Below are 18,029 nucleotides of genomic sequence, written 5' to 3' on the forward strand. Positions count from 1 at the left end.
TTAATCCCTTTGTACAGAATTAATAGTAAAAACACAAACACATTTTTTCTCACCGTGATACTATGATTTACATATTTTGAAGGAAGAGCCACAGATAGGGTGAGGAAGCCACACCCATAACCAGCCATTCCCTTCTCAGGGCTGAGATACCTGTAGTACAAGTTATCTGAGGCAACAATGATTTTCAGGCATGTGTTGCCACCACGTGCATCTGGGTCCATGATCCTACTCCAGTAGAAGTCTGTGTTAATGTCTGTGGCCTCTGTTGCCACTGAAAGCTATGTGAATGTCCATGGTCTGTGCAGCAACCTGAAGTCCAATGTCCATAAGCCTGTCTGGGTCTGTAGGCTAGTCCTACTGCAGCAGGGAAAGGTGTTCATGGTCTGTGATTTCATCAGAATGAAGTCCCATGATACATCCTACTGCTGATGTGAAGAGCAAGGAGGCTACTTTTGCCATGACCTTCATGACTGCAGATGCACAGAAGAGGGGGTGGTCATGGAAGGTTTCTGTGACAATCCCTACCCAAAAGCAACAGACTAGTCAGGAAACCATCGAAGAGAACTCTTTAAAAGTATGACAGAGATTCTAAAGAGTAGTCATCTACAATTCATGGCTTCTCTCAAAAATGTTGGAGGAGAAAAACTCTGTTCTATTTAAAAGGCAGGCCACTAAGAATTTGGCCATATTCCTGTGAATATATGTATATATAACACAAAACACTTTTTAAAATTTATTTTTTTTACTTCTTTTGGGGGGGTCACAACTAGGGAAGGGGCAGACATGGAAGGACTAGGAAGGGATTGTAATGGGGTGCCTTATGTGAAACTCCCAGAGAAGCAATAAAAATGTTTTTTAAAATTGACCTTTTGAAAGGGGATAAGCTATTTGCTTAAATTCATAAAGTTAGTTATAATAAAACTTGACTTTGCAATTCTAAACACATGCATTTTTTCAAACAATATGGCCCACTATGTCAAGCCATGTCACGTCATTCACAGATATACATAGCTAAATCAATAGATAGATAAAGATAGATTAAATAGGTATATAGTAGGTAGATGGACGGATAAATGGATGCATGGATGGATGGATGGATGGATGGATGGATAGATGGATGGATGGATGGATGGTCTAGATATAAAGAAATAAATATATGGTTCATAATTTCATATATAATTAGATAGATATCACATACATATTCACCATGAGCCTGCACCCCAATATTCTGCTTTGACATAAGCCCTCATCAATCAGACTAACTAATCTAAACATCTGAAAGTGTGAGTCAAATTGAAACTTTTCCTTTTGTAAGTCATGTTAGTTATTGGTAAAAGTGACCCAGAACTGAGTAAAACACATGTTTATAAGTTTTTTAAATGAAACAGATAAGCAGATGTAAAGATAGCTCAGCAAGTAAATTATTTGCTGCAACATGTTGAGACACCCTATTTAGGACTGAATACTTTGTAGTCTCTCACTCTCTACAAATTGTCCAGTTGTATGTCTTTATGTTAATTACCATCCACAGAAAGAAGTTTTCCTGATTCTTGAGATTTCATGAATACAATTTCCCTATCATATATAGAAGACTATATCTCACAGTTTATTTTTGCAGTAGATTGAGACTATGACACAAGGCCACAATTGGCCAAAATTCAGAAAACTACTGGTCATCAGGTATACAACTCCAAATGACACATCTACAGATCAACTCCCACACTTAAGACTTAGGGAACATCAAGGAAAACAGAGAGAAAAAAATATTTTCACTAGAGAAAGATCTTAGTCACACCTAGCATGAATTCATTTCATTGCTCTCTGATCCTGATTATGGCTGTGGTGTGGCCAGCTCCCTCAAGCTCCTGTTGTGGTGATTTTGAACCTTAAACTCTGAGCTTAAGAAAGTTCTTTCTAGTTTATGCTGCTTTTGTCAGAGTATATTGTGAAAGCCACAGAAAAGAAACTGAGAAACATGTAACATTAGTGTTTAAACAGTAGAGGCAGGGATATTGCAAGTTAAAAGCCAAGCTGTACTATATAATAAAACTCTGTCTCAAAAATGAGACATAAAAATAGACAATTTGTTAATGGGACATCCCTATTGTTAAATATAATAAAAGGAATAACTATTAGGCTTAACAGTCAGTCCAGAAAAAGGTGACCCATACATTCCCTTAAAAGGCAATGTCTATTAGGAAAAGAGTGGTCTTGAGGGCACTATCAGGCCTTGAAGTGGAATAAAAAGAATTAAACAGAAACAGTGCAGTGGCCACCCAGAACGGCAGCTCGAAGAGGCTGAACAACTGGTGAGTGGGAGACCTAGGCTGCCAGGGAGCAGAGAGATCTCTGCGGAGTGCACACGGAAAGTGCACCCCCTGCCTTGACCTGCCCTGTCCTGCCCGATCCAGTGACCTGGAACAGAACTTAGGAACTTCTGTTTCCACCCGGAGGCGACTTCAGGATGCAGAGCGGAGCCTGGCCCATCTGCCACCTGGAACGGTGGCTTGTAGAGGCTGACCAACTGGTGGGTGGGAGACCTGGGCTGCCAGGGAGCAGAGAGATCTCTGCGGAGTGCACACGGAAAGTGCACCCCCTGCCTTGCCCTGCCCCGCCCTGTCTGATCCAGCGACCAGGAGTAGAACTTTGGAACATCTGTTCCCACCCAGCGACTCTGAGGCAAAGAACAGGGCTCGACCCATCTGCCACCTGGACCAGTGGAGATACAGGGACACAGACCAGATACAAGGGAAAGGCAAGAACATATCACTGACAACAAAATGGCAAGAGGAAAGCGAAAGAGTATATCCCAAGGAAACCAAGACAACCTGGCAACACCGGAATCCAGCTCTCCCATAACAGAAAACATCTCCCATAACAGTTCCTATTTTTTTAACATAAAATTAATGAATATTGAAGGGCACAGTGCAATGATGCTTTAGTAATTCTCATGAAAAGGCTATAAATCTGAAAAATACAATGACAATAATAATTGTCTTTGAATACATGTATTGAATACTTACTGTCTTAGACATTGTTTAGCATTAAAATGATTTTCCATTTAGTTTTATATTTGTATGCATGTGTATCTGTGTACCACATGTGTACTTGGTAGGGGTAGAACAAGAAGACAAAGCACTGAATCTTCTGGAACTGAGGATATAGATGGTTCTGAGCCACGATGTGTATGATAGGAATTGAACCTGGTCCTTTGGAAGTATTGTTGACTACTTAGGTATCTCTGTGGCCTCTTAGACATATCTAAGCTTGAAAGAGCTGAGGAGACTAGCAGAAGAAAGTGAAATTGTGGAGCTGGATCTGCAAAATGTTCTGTCTTGTGTTTCTTTATCATCTTTCAGGTCCAATGATGCATCTCTCTTAAGGGAAACTTTCTTAAGACTTAGAATGGCAGACTCCCACATAGATGCCCTTATTTGTTTCAATGTAAATTGGCTTAAATACAACAATCTAACAAATTTAACTTCTCAGTTCCCTTGTCTACTGTAACATTTAATAACAATTCCTCTATTGGCTTCCCACTGAACTACAGAAAGGTGGAACATTTCATAGATACAATAAGATCTATCCAATCACATTGGTTATGCTGGGCATCTCTGCAAAATACAGTATATTTCACATCATTGTAGCCCAGTCTTCCCTACTGAGTTTCTTTTGTCAAGATATGCATCTCACAGAGAAAAGCAAGTTTTATCTTTCCAGCCATGGTATCTTCCAGCAGTATCTGGTGTGTGTGGCATCTGATGAGCCATACTATTTTTAACCACTCCCCAGTGAATAACCAGATGCTTGTAGTTGTTTAAATAAGTCAGAATATGTCTCCCAGAAGAGATAAGCTTTGGATTGGATTTGGAAGGACGAATATGAGGTCAGCAGATTGAGCCAGGCCAGACATCCATGAAACAGAGCAACCTATACAGCTATAGTTATTACAGATTGTGTCTAAGCAGACGGTCACAATAAGATATTCCCAGTGGCTGAAACAGATATTGCAAGTATGTGTTTTATATGAGTGGTCTACTGTGAGGAGAGCAGTTGTGAGGGATTTAGAAAATAAAGGTAAAGTTGCAGATTAGACAGATGTAGTTATCTATTCTTTGGTTGGTTGGAGGAACATATTTTTGAGATTCATACAGAAGGTGGACAGGAAAGAGTCAGGCACAAAAGAATAAGCTACGTTTATGTGTGTTGGCCACTGTTGTGGAGGCAGGCTGGTTCAGGGACTGGTTCTGGGTCAAAAAGGCAGGACTTGGTTGATGGTGAACAAGGTGGTGGTAAACAGATAGGAAGAATGTGGGAGCCAAATCACATTTCTAGAGACTAGTTAAATGGATTTGCCAGAAAGGGCTGAAACACATGGGGGAAATTTGTGGTAGAGTTGTAGAAGCTTAGTAAGAGAGTCCAGACTGGAGAGTTAGATTAATGAGTAGAATTTCAGTTCTGAAAGAAGCCACTAGAGTGGCATGAGAAGATATGTGGCCGTAAAAGAAAGATAGTTACCAGACAACACTATTATGTGTTTAATGGAGAGAAAAGCCAAGGAAGCTTGCTCGCTGATACAAAGCAACCATAGACACCAAGAAAGAAAAGTTTTCAGGAGGCAGAATTGTTCCTAGACTTTACAGAAGATTAAATGTTGGTTGGTAATGTCTAGGTTTAGAGCACAGGGCTTCACTTTGAGGCTAGATCCCAGGCCTTGAATCACTTTATATTTCCTTGTAGCTCTCTCTGGGACAGAGAATTAAGAAGCAGTGTGTGGTGTGACTTAACAGCTCACATGTTTTGATATCTAGCTTCTTTATGCCCTTTGATTTGAAAATTATTCTCATCCTTGAAAAGTTACAAAGAGTCAGGGTTTTACGTTCTATTGGGATTGGTCTAGAGAGGCCTTGGGGAAGGGGTGTTGCTCAGAGAAGTATTCCCATGGTTGCTTGTGACAAAGTTTCCTTGTGTGTCATCCTCCCATTTCTCTCATAGAGTACAGACACCTCCCCCTATTTTTAAACTCTTTAAAATAAAAGATTTATTTACTTATTTTATGTATGTGAGTACACTGTCACTGTCTGCAGATTCACTAGAAGAGGGCATCAGATCCCATTACAGATCATTATGAGCCACTGTGTGGTTGATGGAAAGTAAACTCAGGACCTTTGGAAGAACATTGTTCTTAACCACTGGACTATCTCTCCAGCTCCATTTTTTATTCTTAATGAAGCATTACTTCAGGATATAAGGAGAATTTCCCCCTTATTTTTAAGCTGCCCTCCTATGTTTATATTTTTATATACTGCACTGTTTCTTTTTTTTTAAACAACTTTATTTTACAAAACAAAGATAAATGTACAGATTTTAAACATTTTTTTGCTTAAAATTATACATTTTGGTCAGTACTGTTTTTTCAGATATTAAAATAATTTTTACATAAAACAATGTGAATATATTTTTTTAGTCAGTACTTGATTTTTTCAATGGCTTGAGAGTATGCATTGAAAACCTAATAGTTACCATGAGCGAAAAGTACATGCAAAACAAAACGCAACATGGAAATAGTCAAAGTCTTCTTGTTTTGTAAATATATATATTTTTTGTTTCCTTTATTTCTTGGACTTCATACAGTCTGTGAGTTGTTTCTGGGGGAGTGCAAGCCTCTGGGGTTAGCATCCCAATATCAGTGACTGCATATTATGTCTGTTCTTTTGTGACTGGGTTATCTCACTCAGGATGATATTCTCTAGATGCAGCCATTTTCTTAAAAATTTGGTTAAGTCATTGTTTCTGGTGGCTGAGTAGTATTCCATTGTGTATATGTACCACAATTTTTGTATCCATTCATCTTCTGAGGGACATCTGGGTTCCTTCCAGGTTCTGGCTATTATAAATAGAGCTGCTATGAACATGTGGTGCATATATTTTGTTGTGTATTAAAGTGTCTCTGGGCTATATGCCCAGAAGTGGAATAGTTGGGTCTTCAGGTAGTACTATATCAAATTTTCTGAGGTATCGCCAGACTGATTTCCAGAGTGGTTGTATTAGTTTGCAACCCCACCAATAGTGGAGAAGTGTTCCTCTTTCTCTGCAGCCTCTCCAGCATCTGCTGTCATCTGAGTTTTGGATCTTGGCCAATCTGACTGGTGTGAGGTGAATCTCAGGGTTGTTTTGATTTGCATTTCCCTGATGGCTAAGGATGTCCAGCACTTCCTCAGATGTTTCGCAGCCATTCGGTGTTCCTCAACTGAAAACGTTTTGTTTAGCTCTGCACCTCATTTTTTAATAGGGTTATTTGATTCTCTGGTGTCTAGCTTTTTGAGTTTCTTGTACACCTTGGATATTAGGCCTCTATCTGATGTGGAGTTGGTAAAGATCTTTTCCCATTCTGTTGGTTGCCGGTTTGTTTTCTTGACGATGTCCTTAGCCTTACAGAAACTTTGCAATCTCATTAAGTCCCATTTGTTAATCTTTGGCCTTAGAGCTTGAGCCACTGGTGTTTTATTCAAAAAATTTTCTACTGTGCCTATGTGTTCTAAGGTTTTTCCTACTTTCTAATTTAATAGTTTCAGTGTATCTGGTTTAATGTGGAGATCTTTGATCCACTTACACTTGAGCTTTGTACAAGGAGATAAGAAAGGGTCTATTTTCATTCTTTTGCATGCTGAGTGCCAGTTGGACCAGCATCATTTGTTGAATAGGCTGTCCTTTTTCCATTGAATGTTTACTGCTCCTTTGTCAAAAATCAGGTGACCATATACATGAGGGCTCATTTCTGGATCTTCTATTCTATTCCATTGATCCACATGCCTATTTCTGTATGAGTACCATGCAGTTTTCAGAACAATTGCCTTGTAATATAACTTGAGGTCAGGGATAGTGATTCCCGCAGATTTTTTTTTTTTTTTTTTTTGTTGAGGATGGATTTTGCTATTCTAGGTCTTTTGTTATTCCATATGAAATTGCACATTGATTTTTCCAGTTCCATGAAGAACTGGGTTGGAATTTTGATGGGGATTGCATTGAATCTGTAGATTGCTTTTGGTAGGATGCCCATTTTTAAGATGTTGATCTTTCCAATCCATGAGCATGGGAGATCTTTCCATTTTCTGAGATCCTCCTCAATTTCTTTCTTTAGAGGTTTGAAGTTCTTGTCATACAGGTCCTTCACTTGCTTAGTTAGAGTCACACCAAGGTATTTCATAGTTTGTGACGATTGTGAAGGGTACCTTTTCCCTAATTTCTTTCTCCACATGTTTGTCCTTTGAGTATAGGAAGGCTACTGATTTGTTTGAGTTAATTTTGTATCCAGCCACTTTGCTGAATTTGTTTATCAGCTGTAGAAGTTCTCGGGTGGAATTTTTGGGGTCACTCAAGTACACTATCATGTCATCGGCAAAGAGTGATGTTTTTATCTCTTCCTTTCCGATTTGAATCCCCTTGATCTCCTTTTGCTGTCTAATTGCTCCAGCCAGGACTTCCAGTACTATGTTGAATAGGTAGGGGGAGAGTGGGCAGCCTTGTCGAGTCCCTGATTTTAGTGGGATTGCTTCAAGTTTCTCGGCATTAGGTTTGATGTTGGCTGTTGGTTTGCTGTATATTGCTTTTATTATGTTTAGGTATGGACTTTGGATTTCTGTTCTTTCCAAGACTTTTAACATGAAGGGGTGTTGAATTTTGTCAAATGCTTTCTCAGCATCTAGTGAGATGACCATGTGATTTTGATCTTTGAGTTTGTTTATATGGTGGATTACTTTGATGGCTTTCCTTATATTAAACCATCCCTGCATCCCAGGGATGAAGCCTACTTGGTCATCGTGAATGATCGTTTTAATGTGTTCTTGGATTTGGTTTGCAAGGATTTTGTTGAGTATTTTTGTATCAATGTTCATAAGTGAGATTGGTCTGAAGATCTCTTTCCTTGTAGGGTCTTTGTGTGGTTTAGGTACGAGGGTTATTGTAGCCTCAAAAAATGAGTTAGGTAGTATTCCATCTGATTCTATCTTTTGGAATAGTTTGGCGAGTATTGGTGTTATATCCCCAATAAATGTCTGATAAAATTCTGCACTGAACCCATCTGGACCTGGGCTTTTTTTAATTAGGAGACTTTTGATGAGTTCTTCTATTTCTTTAGGTGTTATAGGGTTATTTAGAAGGTTTACTTGGTCCTGGTTTAACTTTGGGATCTTGTATCTGTCTAGGAATTCGTCCATTTCCTCCAGATTTTCCAATTTTGTGGAGTATAAGTTTTTGTAGTAGGATCTGATGATTTCTTGAATTTCCTCAGTTTCAGTTGTTATGTCCCCACTTTCCTTTCTGATGTTGTTAATTTGTATACTCTCTCTTTGCCCTCTAGTTAGTCTTGCTAGGGATTTATCAATCTTGCTGATTTTCTCAAAGAACCAATTCTTGGTTTTGTTGATTTTTTCAATGGTTCTTTTTGATTCTATTTGATCTATTTCTGCCCTAATTTTGATTATTTCTTGCCATCTACTCTTTTTGGGTATATCTGCTTCCTTCTGTTCTAGGGCTTTTAGCTGTGCTGTCAGGTTGCTGATGTAAGCTCTCTCCAATTTTTTTTTTGGAAACACTTAGGGTTATGAGTTTTTCTCTCAGTACTGCTTTCATTGCATCCCATAGATTTGGATATGTTGTGTTTTCGTTTTCGTTGAATTCTAGAAAATTCTTAATTCCTTTTTTATTTCTTCTTTGACCCTGCTATCGTTTAACAGAGCGTTGTTTAGTTTCCATGTGTATGTGGGCTTTTTGTTGTCTTTGTTGTTGTTAAAGACCAGCCGTAGACCATGGTGATCTGAGAGGATGCATGGGAGTATTTCAGTCTTCTTATATCGAATGAGGCTCGCTCTGTGTCCAATTATGTGGTCAATTTTCGAGAAGGTGCCATGGGGTGCTGAGAAGAAAGTGTATTCCTTTACTTTAGGATAATATGTTCTGTATATATCTATTAATTCTAGTTGGTTGAAAGTCTCTGCTAGTTTTTCAGTGTCCTTGTTCAGTTTCTGTTTCCATGATCTGTTCATTGGTGAGAGTGGGGTATTAAAGTCTCCCACTATTATTGTGTAAGGTGAAATATATTTTTTGAGCTTTAGTAGCATTTCTTTTATGAATGTGGGTGCTTTTTTATTTGGAGCATATATGTTAAGGATTGAGAGTTTCTCCTGACCGGTTTCTCTGGTAATGAGTAAAAAGTCTCCTTCCTTATCTTTTTTGATAACTTTTGGTTGGAAATTTACTTTATTCGATATTAGAATAGCCACTCCAGCTTGCTTCTTGGAGCTGTTTGCTTGGAAGTTTTTTTCTCACCCTTTAACTCTGAGATAGTGTCTGTCTTTGTCTCTGAGATGAGTTTCCTGTATGCAGCAAACACCTGGATTTTGTTTATGTATCCAGTCTGATAGCCTATTTCTCTTTATTGGGGAGTTGAGTCCATTTATGTTAATAGATATCAAGGAATAGTTGTTTCTGTTTCCTGCCATTATTCCTTTTGTGGGTTGATTTGTGTCTGTGTCTTTTTCTTCTTTTAGTTTTCTTGTTTAGGAGTTTTCTTGTTTTTACTAGGCTGTATTTTCTCTCATTGTATTGGGTTTTCCACCTATAATTCGTTGTAATGCTGGGTTTGTTGTCAGATATTGTGTAAATTTTGATTTGTCTTGAAATATCTTCATCTCTTCATCGATGGTGATTGATATTTTTTCTGTGTATAGCAGCTTAGGCTGGCACTTGTGTTCTCTTAACGTGTGCATGATGTCTGTCCAGGCTCTTCTAGCTTTCATAGTCTCTGTTGAGAAATCGGGTGTGAGTCTGATTGGCCTGCCTTTATATGTTACCTGACCTTTTTCCCTTACTGCTTTTAGTATTCTTTCTTTGCTTTGGACACTTGATGTTTTTTCTATTATGTGTCGGGAGTATTTCTTTTCTGGTCCAACCTATTTGGAGTTCTGAAGGCTTCTTTTATGATCGTGGTCATCTCATTCTTGAGGGTAGGGAAATTTTCTTCTACGATTTTGTTGAAGATATTTACTGTGCCTCTTAGTTGATACTCTTCTCCCTCTTCTATTCCTATTATCCTTAGGTTCGGTCTTCTCATTGTGTCCTGGATTTCCTGGACATTTTGTGTTAGGAGCTTTTTGTTTTTTGCATCTTCTCTGACTGTTTTGTCTATGTTTACAATGTTGTCTTCTGCCCCCGGGATTCTCTCTTCGATCTCTTGCAATCTATTGGAAATGCTTGCTTCTGTGATTCCGGAATTCTTTTTTAGGTGTTCTACCTCTAGGGTTTTCCCTTTTAGCGTTTGGAATTCCGATGTTTGCTGTTTGGTAGAGCTGTGCTCTGGTGTTGCTAGATTGTCTTGGTTCCCTTGGGATATACTCTTTCTCTTTCCTCTTGCCATTTTGTTGTCAGTGATATGTTCTTGCCTTTCCCTTGTATCTGGTCTGTGTCCCTGGTTCTCCACTGGTTCAGGTGTCAGATGGTTCGAGCCCTGTTTTATGCCTCAGAGTCGTCGGGTGTGAGCAGAAGTTCCGACGTTCTGTTTCTGTTTGCTGGATCAGTCTCAGCAGGGCAGGGCAAGGCAGGGGGTGCACTTTCCATGTGTACTCCACAGAGATCTCTCTGCTCCCCTGCAGCCCAGGTCTCCCACCCACCAGTTGCTCAGCCTCTACGAGCCTTCGTTCCGGGTGGCAGATGGGCCAGGCTCTGCTCTGCATCCTGAAGTCGCCTCCGGGTCGAAACAGAAGTTCTGATTTTCTGTTCCCAATCGCAGTTGCTCAGCCTCTATGAGCCGCCGATCCGGGTGCCCCATGTCTTTTTCAATGGCGCTCCACTCACTAAAAACTCTCCCATGGTTCCCGTGTACTTTATATACACCGTACAGTCTGTCTGCTATTCTAGCTCTGACTCGAAGCAGGTGTGAGATGACAGACTGCAGCTCATCACTGTAGGGCCTCGGCTCAGCAAACCTCTTGTCTGGGTTTTTCCCTCTGAATGTTGCATTAAGCGCTTTTAACCTGGAGTCTGCCTTCAGCTGAAATCCAGTCTCATTCACAGACTCCTTCCAGTCACCTTCCTGTGTTAAAAACAAATAGAAGATTTTTGTCTCTACAAAGGACAGGATGTGAAGCGACCCTCAAGAGGAAGTTTTCTAAGCCTATCCATCGTCTCTCCACAAAGTCTGGATCCATGTTGTCAGCAGAGAGTTTATGCCACACTAACTCTGCCCGCTTTTCTGGGAGAGGTGGCAGAACAACATGTGGGTAGTACACTAAAAGGTAGTTTCTCAACAACTCGAACTCACTGCACTGTCTCCACAGCGAATCTGTGAGGACACTCTGACCATCAGCATGTTAAACGGACCGAGTCTCAATGAGGTAAGCAATGTAGGTTTCCTGCATGTTCACGCCATTTCTTCCAGTTCTCTTCTCCGCTTCTGAAACACTGATTTCTATTTTCTTCAACCAAATATTATTTCCCGTCATTGTGTCGGTCCCTGAGCCGTCTTCCTGGGTCCCCTCAGTCTCCTCACCGACAGCAGCTTCCAGCACAGCACCAGGGCCACCCAGCGGCTCCAGGGGTGCCGGCTGCAACAGCTTCTCGGGGTCCGCTAGTTTGGTAATTAAAATAAAAGCAATGAGTGCTCTTCCAAAGGCCCCCAGGTTTGAGTCACAATACCTACTTGGTGGCTATTTACCATTCCATCTCCATAGAATCGAGTGTCTTTTTCAACTCTCCAGACAGTGTACACATGAGGTGTACAGATATACATACTGTCAAGACACCCATACACACAGTTTAAAAGTGAAGGATAAATACTCAACAATATGGATGCCTATAGAAGACCTAAACATTGACAACACAAATAGTCATGATGACATGAAAGGGGGAACATCAAATAAGGAACACCATAGACAAATTACCACAGGAAACTAATTCCTTCTGATAAAAAAAAAATTATTCTTTCCCAGGGATGAGCCCCCTGTCCAGTTTCAAGTGGCCATCCTGAGATTATACCCATATGAGCAACACTAAATGGACTGAGCAGGTTTTATATATCTATGGACTTGTGTGTGTTTGTGTGTGTGTGTGTGTGTATGTATGTATGTATGTATGTATGTATTTGTGTGAGAGAGAGAGACAGTGACAGAGAGACAGACAGAGAGAGACAGAGAGACAGACAGAGAGACAGGGAGAAATACAATAATATGAAAACAAAAAGAGAGGCTATGACTGATCATGGTAGTTGTTTAAAGGAAGAAAGAAAGTGGAGGAAATTCTCATAATTACATTTTACTTGATTGAATTAAAATTTAAAAATAAATAAATATATGCATACACAGACATACCACATGCATTTATGTACATATGCACACCAACAAACCCTGTCTGACCCTACTATTGGGAGACTGAGACCCAATGGCAGGAAGTGACAGGTTTTATACAACTTAGCAGGCTAGTGGTAGAGTCAACCTGCTCAGGAGCCTTGCTGGTTTCTGAGGCTTCTGGTCTTTTACATCAGTTTCTGGATAAGGACAGGATTCTACAGGCTAGTCAATGGGAGCTACCAAAATTCAGTCTCCTTTCCTCCACACCAATTTCCTTCTTTATCCAGACAGGACCTGATTCTTTCAGCAGATTTTCCAACACTGACTAGTTTCCTCCTGTTTGTGCGCCCTGAACACCTAAACAAAGTGAAACCAATAATCTCTACTCCTACTCTAGGCTGTTGAACACAAGTTGGGAGAAGTTACAATCACTTCATGAAGTTCTGCTTCTCACTTCCCCTGCCCTCAGCAACAAAGCCTCTCTTTCACTTCCTCCTATTCAGCCCGTTCCTGGGTTTTTCAACAGACTTTCCAACCTCCAGCGTTCTCCTGGGCTGTGCGTGGCCTCTCCTCCTGCTTTATGAAGCTGACTGAGTTACTTACATTTTGAAGTACCTCCGTCCTTTCATTTTACTTCTTCTTAGGGTTCTTCGTGTATCTCCTCTCTTTCTGCTCTAGAACCTATTTCTTCATACCCCCCGCTGGATTCTCTGTGGCACAAAGACATCCTCAAATCATTCTGTGCATCTGGGAGAAGGGATTGATTCTTCAGCATTCACTCTGTCGCTTTTCTTCAGAACTAAGCCTCTCGGGTTATTCTTATAGTTCAGAACTAGCCCATTCACTATACTTATCATTTTCCCAACAACACCCTGGAAACTCATGATTCCAATCCTTTGTGATCTAAGGAGGATCGTGATCTGAGGAGAAAATCCAACCTATCATAATCCACAATGGCCTTTTAATATTTTCAACTGCTTGACTTTATGGGAAATTTTCACATAAGTTCACAATTTGTCATGATTGTTTTTAAGTATACAGTCCCAGGCAATGAGTACTTTCAGAGTGTTGTACAGCCGTGGTCATGGTCTATTTCCAGAATGTTCTCATTATCATAAAAAGAAACTGCATGCCTACCTTATTTAAAACTCCATGGTCTCTTCTAGCACCTAACCACTATTGTACAATCTGTCTCATAATTTTGACCAATCCAAGTAACTTATATAAGTGAAATCTAATCATATTTGTCTTTTTATGCCAGGCTCATTTGTGTGTGCGTGTTTGTGTGTGTGTCTATGTGTGCACACAAATGTAAAAATGTTCTCATGGGGAAGTGGGGTAGAACCAAAGCGTCCCTCCCTACCCTGCTCTTTTCATGATTCCAATGACAAACTGAAGTTTGATTTTTACAGGAGTTCAACATTGTGAACCAATGAGTTTATTAGGCTTACTTACAATGGGTGACAGGTTTCAGGTATGAACATCTATAACCTTAGATAGAGCAGCCACAGTGGAAGGTCTGCACCCAGCCCCCAGTGTGCAAATGACACACCCTTCCTTGAGCTCTTTTCAGTCTATGTACTTTAACCATACTATCTACGGCCCAGAGGCCACAGGCAACTAGGGCAGAATTGCCCACAACTGACGAAGAGTAGTGACTGAACACTCATTAAGGGCCCAACAATTCTGCCCAACCTCTTTTCCTATGAAGGAACTTCAACAGTGAACAAGCCATGCCCACTGCAATGATCTCAAGCAAGCAGACACAGTTTAGCCTGCTAGTTAAATAGTTAGAACTGCATTTAAATGCAAGAAACTGATTCTAGTGCTGATGTTTTTAAGGTTATCTTTCTGATTTAATAGCATTAACCACAAAGTCAAATGTCATGGATCAGTAAGTTCTAATTAAATTACAGGGTGAAAGGTAATGAAAACTGAAGCAAAATGAATTTGCTCACAGGTAAAAACTTATGAACACTGTTCTTAAAACAGCGGAAGATCATAGATAATAGTCTCACATAGCATAACATTTGAAACATAGGAACATAAAACCTGGGTTGTAAAATATGTAATCACTGAATAAATATTAACATTGGCTTCAAAAATTAGTATAATCATATAAAGTAATTGCTCCATCATTAAAGGGAAACAGAAAAACTGAGTTTGGAACTTAGTTCTATATGAATTATAATGACAGTCTTGTAGGAACCAATAGGGGTCTCACCAGGACTTGCCCTTTGAACGAATGGGATGAATGTTTTTTTAGATAGTTGGTCAGTTGAATGTGAGAAAGGTAAACATGATATTTGCCTGGATGGGTTTTAGCATCAGTAATCCACGGCTTATTCCTGGATCAGAAAATCTTTGTTCATTTAATTTGATGTCACTCTCTTCCTCCATCAGATATAACTGTATTTCCCAAGGTTGCCATTACTGCTTTATCAATCTTCCAGGCTTCTGGACATCACCTGTTCACGTGTCCCTTAAATTCACTGTCTGTCTGAACAACCTTGATCTAACTAAGCTCTTACCACCAAAAGTAGCTTTTAGATATCACAAGACTAGAGAAAGAAAGTAGAAAGTAAATGAAATGTTCCAATTGAGCACAAACGAGAAATTCATGGGCTCAGCAGCAGGGAAACATCCTTGAATTGATCTAAATTTATTAAAATGGAAGGCTTTTTTAAAGTGGTTTTGTACTGAACCTTCTAAAAGTATGAATTTTTTTTCTTTTTAATGGGAAATTCATTTTTGATTGTAAAAAAAAAAGAACATAGAAATTTTCATCTTAAATGTTTACCAGAGAAGCTTCTCATTCAGTCTATTACATGCTGAATACAAGTTCAAAAAGCAGACTTTAGAACACATATGTCCAATAAGCAAGATGCATTTTATGAATCAAAACACAACCATGCAAGGTTTCAAAAGCTCCAAGCAATGGAAGGTACTATGGTTAGTGGCATCATCACAACTGTTCCTCATCAAGGTAAGTCTAGAGCTAGTTTATAGAATAGAACATAGAGACAAGAGAAACAGGAGTCTAAAGAGATAGTCAGGATGGCTAACAACCCTCTGTGGTTCAGACCTTCAGGCCTAGCATGTGTAACATCTCAGTGCTCTCTATACTGATTGGGCATCTTATTTCTCTGTATACTGTGCCATGCCCTCCTACCCACACTCTCTTCTTAATGTATTGCTGCCTCTATCTCTCTGAATCTATTCAGTAAAATACAAGGAGCCAGATCATCCCAGTTTGTATCTTTCTGTTGCAGTTAACAGACAGACCTGGCAGTGTATGTGAAGGACAAGAAAGGGCTGTGGCAGTGGCTCAGAGCATAAAGTGCTTCCCGGGCAAGTGTGAGGTTGTGTAAACACTAGCTTTAAATTGCTAGAACACATCTAACCTGGACACACTAGCTCATATATATAGTCCAAGCATTCCTATTGTTAGGTGGGAAGTGGAGACAGGTGAACCCCAAAAGCTTGCATGCCAGGTAGCCTGCCATAATAGTGCTGAAAAACAATATACCTTTTATCAAACAAGGTATCAGAGGACTATATTCAAGTGTGTCCTCTGCTTTCATACATGCTTATGTGCACATCCCTTCTCACACATGAAGCACACACACACACACACACACATACACACACACACACACACACACACACACATACACATGAGCCTGCATACACATGCACTCACAAGCACACAAAAATTTTAAAGTAAAAATAAAAACTGGACCACAACAAGAAGTTCAAACACTGTTTCAGTATAAGGAACAAAAATTTGTGACATCCATTAAGAGATACTGAGAACAAGTATTTCCAGGGTAAGACCCAAACTATACTGTAATGTCATGGAAATTTAGATTAAAAAATGCACAAGCCAGTTGACTTTGGAAATGAATAAAGCGCTATAGACACTTAGAGTTGTCACACCTTCATCTTGTGTACAATACATTTTTAATGGTTGTTCTGTGGTGTTAATATTCCCCAAATGCATGATCAGGATCTTACTCTAACCCTCTCCAGTCACATGGAACTGACTAATTATTTTTTGTATTAGTAAATGAAGTTATGAAGCTGAATGGCAAGTCTTCTATATTTCCCTCCAGGTATAATATTTTTACTTATGACATGAATCAGGAAGTAAAAAGTGAGCAGTAAAAATATTGAAGCAATCGAGGAAAACTGGGAAATGTTATCAGAGGGGTTGGTTTACATAAAGAATGGTTGATCTTGTTGTCTCCTTCAGCCTCATTCTTTTTCTGTAAAAGACAGATCTGATCCCCCTTTAGGCTGTAAAGAAAGAAGCGAAGAATAACAAAGATGAGGGCAAAGTTCATGGAACTACATCCAGAAAGGATCAGAGGACACTGCACAGATCAGAACACATGGCAAAGATGAAGTCCTCACAAAGGAAAATCATTATTCTCATTACAGGAAAAAACAATAAAAGAGCTTTGCTGCTGTATTAGAATCAACAGGTCGTCTTTAAAGCATAAATCTTGGACTACATCTAGAGAAATTCTGAGCTGTAGAATAGTGTTAACCTTAACCTCTGAAAAAAAGAAAAGCAAGAGAACTGCAGGGTTAGGATTCTGGGATTAAGAAGAGTACAGCAGGTTATAATGGCCACCTGGGAAGTGCATGTAAGAGACACAATCCAGACTTATTAGCCCTGAAGGTCCCAGATGTTGGCAGACCATTCTGCAAATTACACACTCATCGTATTTCATTGCAGACATCCTCTGGCTATCAGCTCAAGGTTGCTTACATATATTCAAGCAAAGGTTTACAGAGAGAAGATGATGTTGAAAAACAACAAAAAGTCTTTTTTATCAATTAATTTACATAATGATTTTTATAGAGGCAGCACCTCTTAAATGGAAGTCTTATGACATCAGGATACAGCATTAAACATAACTGCATAGTTTACCCTCAGTAAGTAGCTGCTGATGAATCAACAGGAGAGCAAGGAGAGAAATGGGAGAACTCTCTCAGGGAGTCTCTTTGAACAACTGATAATGTCCTCATTAAGTTTCTTTAAAAGTGTTGAACTTTGTGAAAGGACAAACACTCACCAACACACTCACAGCGGGAAGTGCTGTGCTCTGAACTGGCTTCAAGTCTCGCTTACTTTGTAAGAGGCTGTTAAAGGCATGTCGATTGTATATTAACTTGGGCAAAGTCATAAAGGGCAATGAGTAAAGTGGTTTCATCCTCATGGAAACGCTGAGTCCATATCTGACAAGAACATGAGTCTGTTCGTGGGATTCATAAGATGACAACACAGTTTGTTCTCACTACTCGAGATCTGTACAAAATTAACTTAATTCTCCAGATACTAGTGAAATAGGAACTAGAAAGCTCAGTAGGAGATCAAGTGTCATTTTGCTTATTGTTAGTTTCGTGACTCTTCAGAAGAAAGTAATGTTTGTCATTCAAACAACACACCACTCTACATGAAGGAGGAGTTCAGAAATATACTTTTAACCAACTTGTAAAAACAGGAGAAAGATTTTAAAAGAAGCTGCATTAACGTCTATAATATGGTATAAGCTAGGAGACCTTCCTGATTAAGACATGGTCTAGAGATGAAAATGACCGTGAGATCAAGAACCAGACAGACACAATTTGAGGCTGCCTTTCTCAGGACTGCCATCTTGCAGAATTTTCTAAAGGCCA

At 39.5% G+C, this 18,029-nt stretch overlaps 1 pseudogene across 1 annotated transcript; it reads right to left on the reverse strand.

The window, feature by feature from the left end:
* Window positions 1–354: 354 nt before the first annotated feature.
* Window positions 355–17,569, reverse strand: LOC308434200 (sorting nexin-4-like; annotated as a pseudogene). Its single transcript has 4 exons — window positions 17,426–17,569; window positions 16,564–16,717; window positions 10,756–11,623; window positions 355–521 (listed from the first exon to the last, which is right to left on the reverse strand). The product of its transcript is annotated as a sorting nexin-4-like (transcript).
* Between the last annotated feature and the right edge of the window lie 460 nt (window positions 17,570–18,029).

Source organism: Micromys minutus, assembly GCF_963924665.1.
Source record: "Micromys minutus genome assembly, chromosome: 21".
NCBI classification, from domain to species: domain Eukaryota; kingdom Metazoa; phylum Chordata; class Mammalia; order Rodentia; family Muridae; genus Micromys; species Micromys minutus.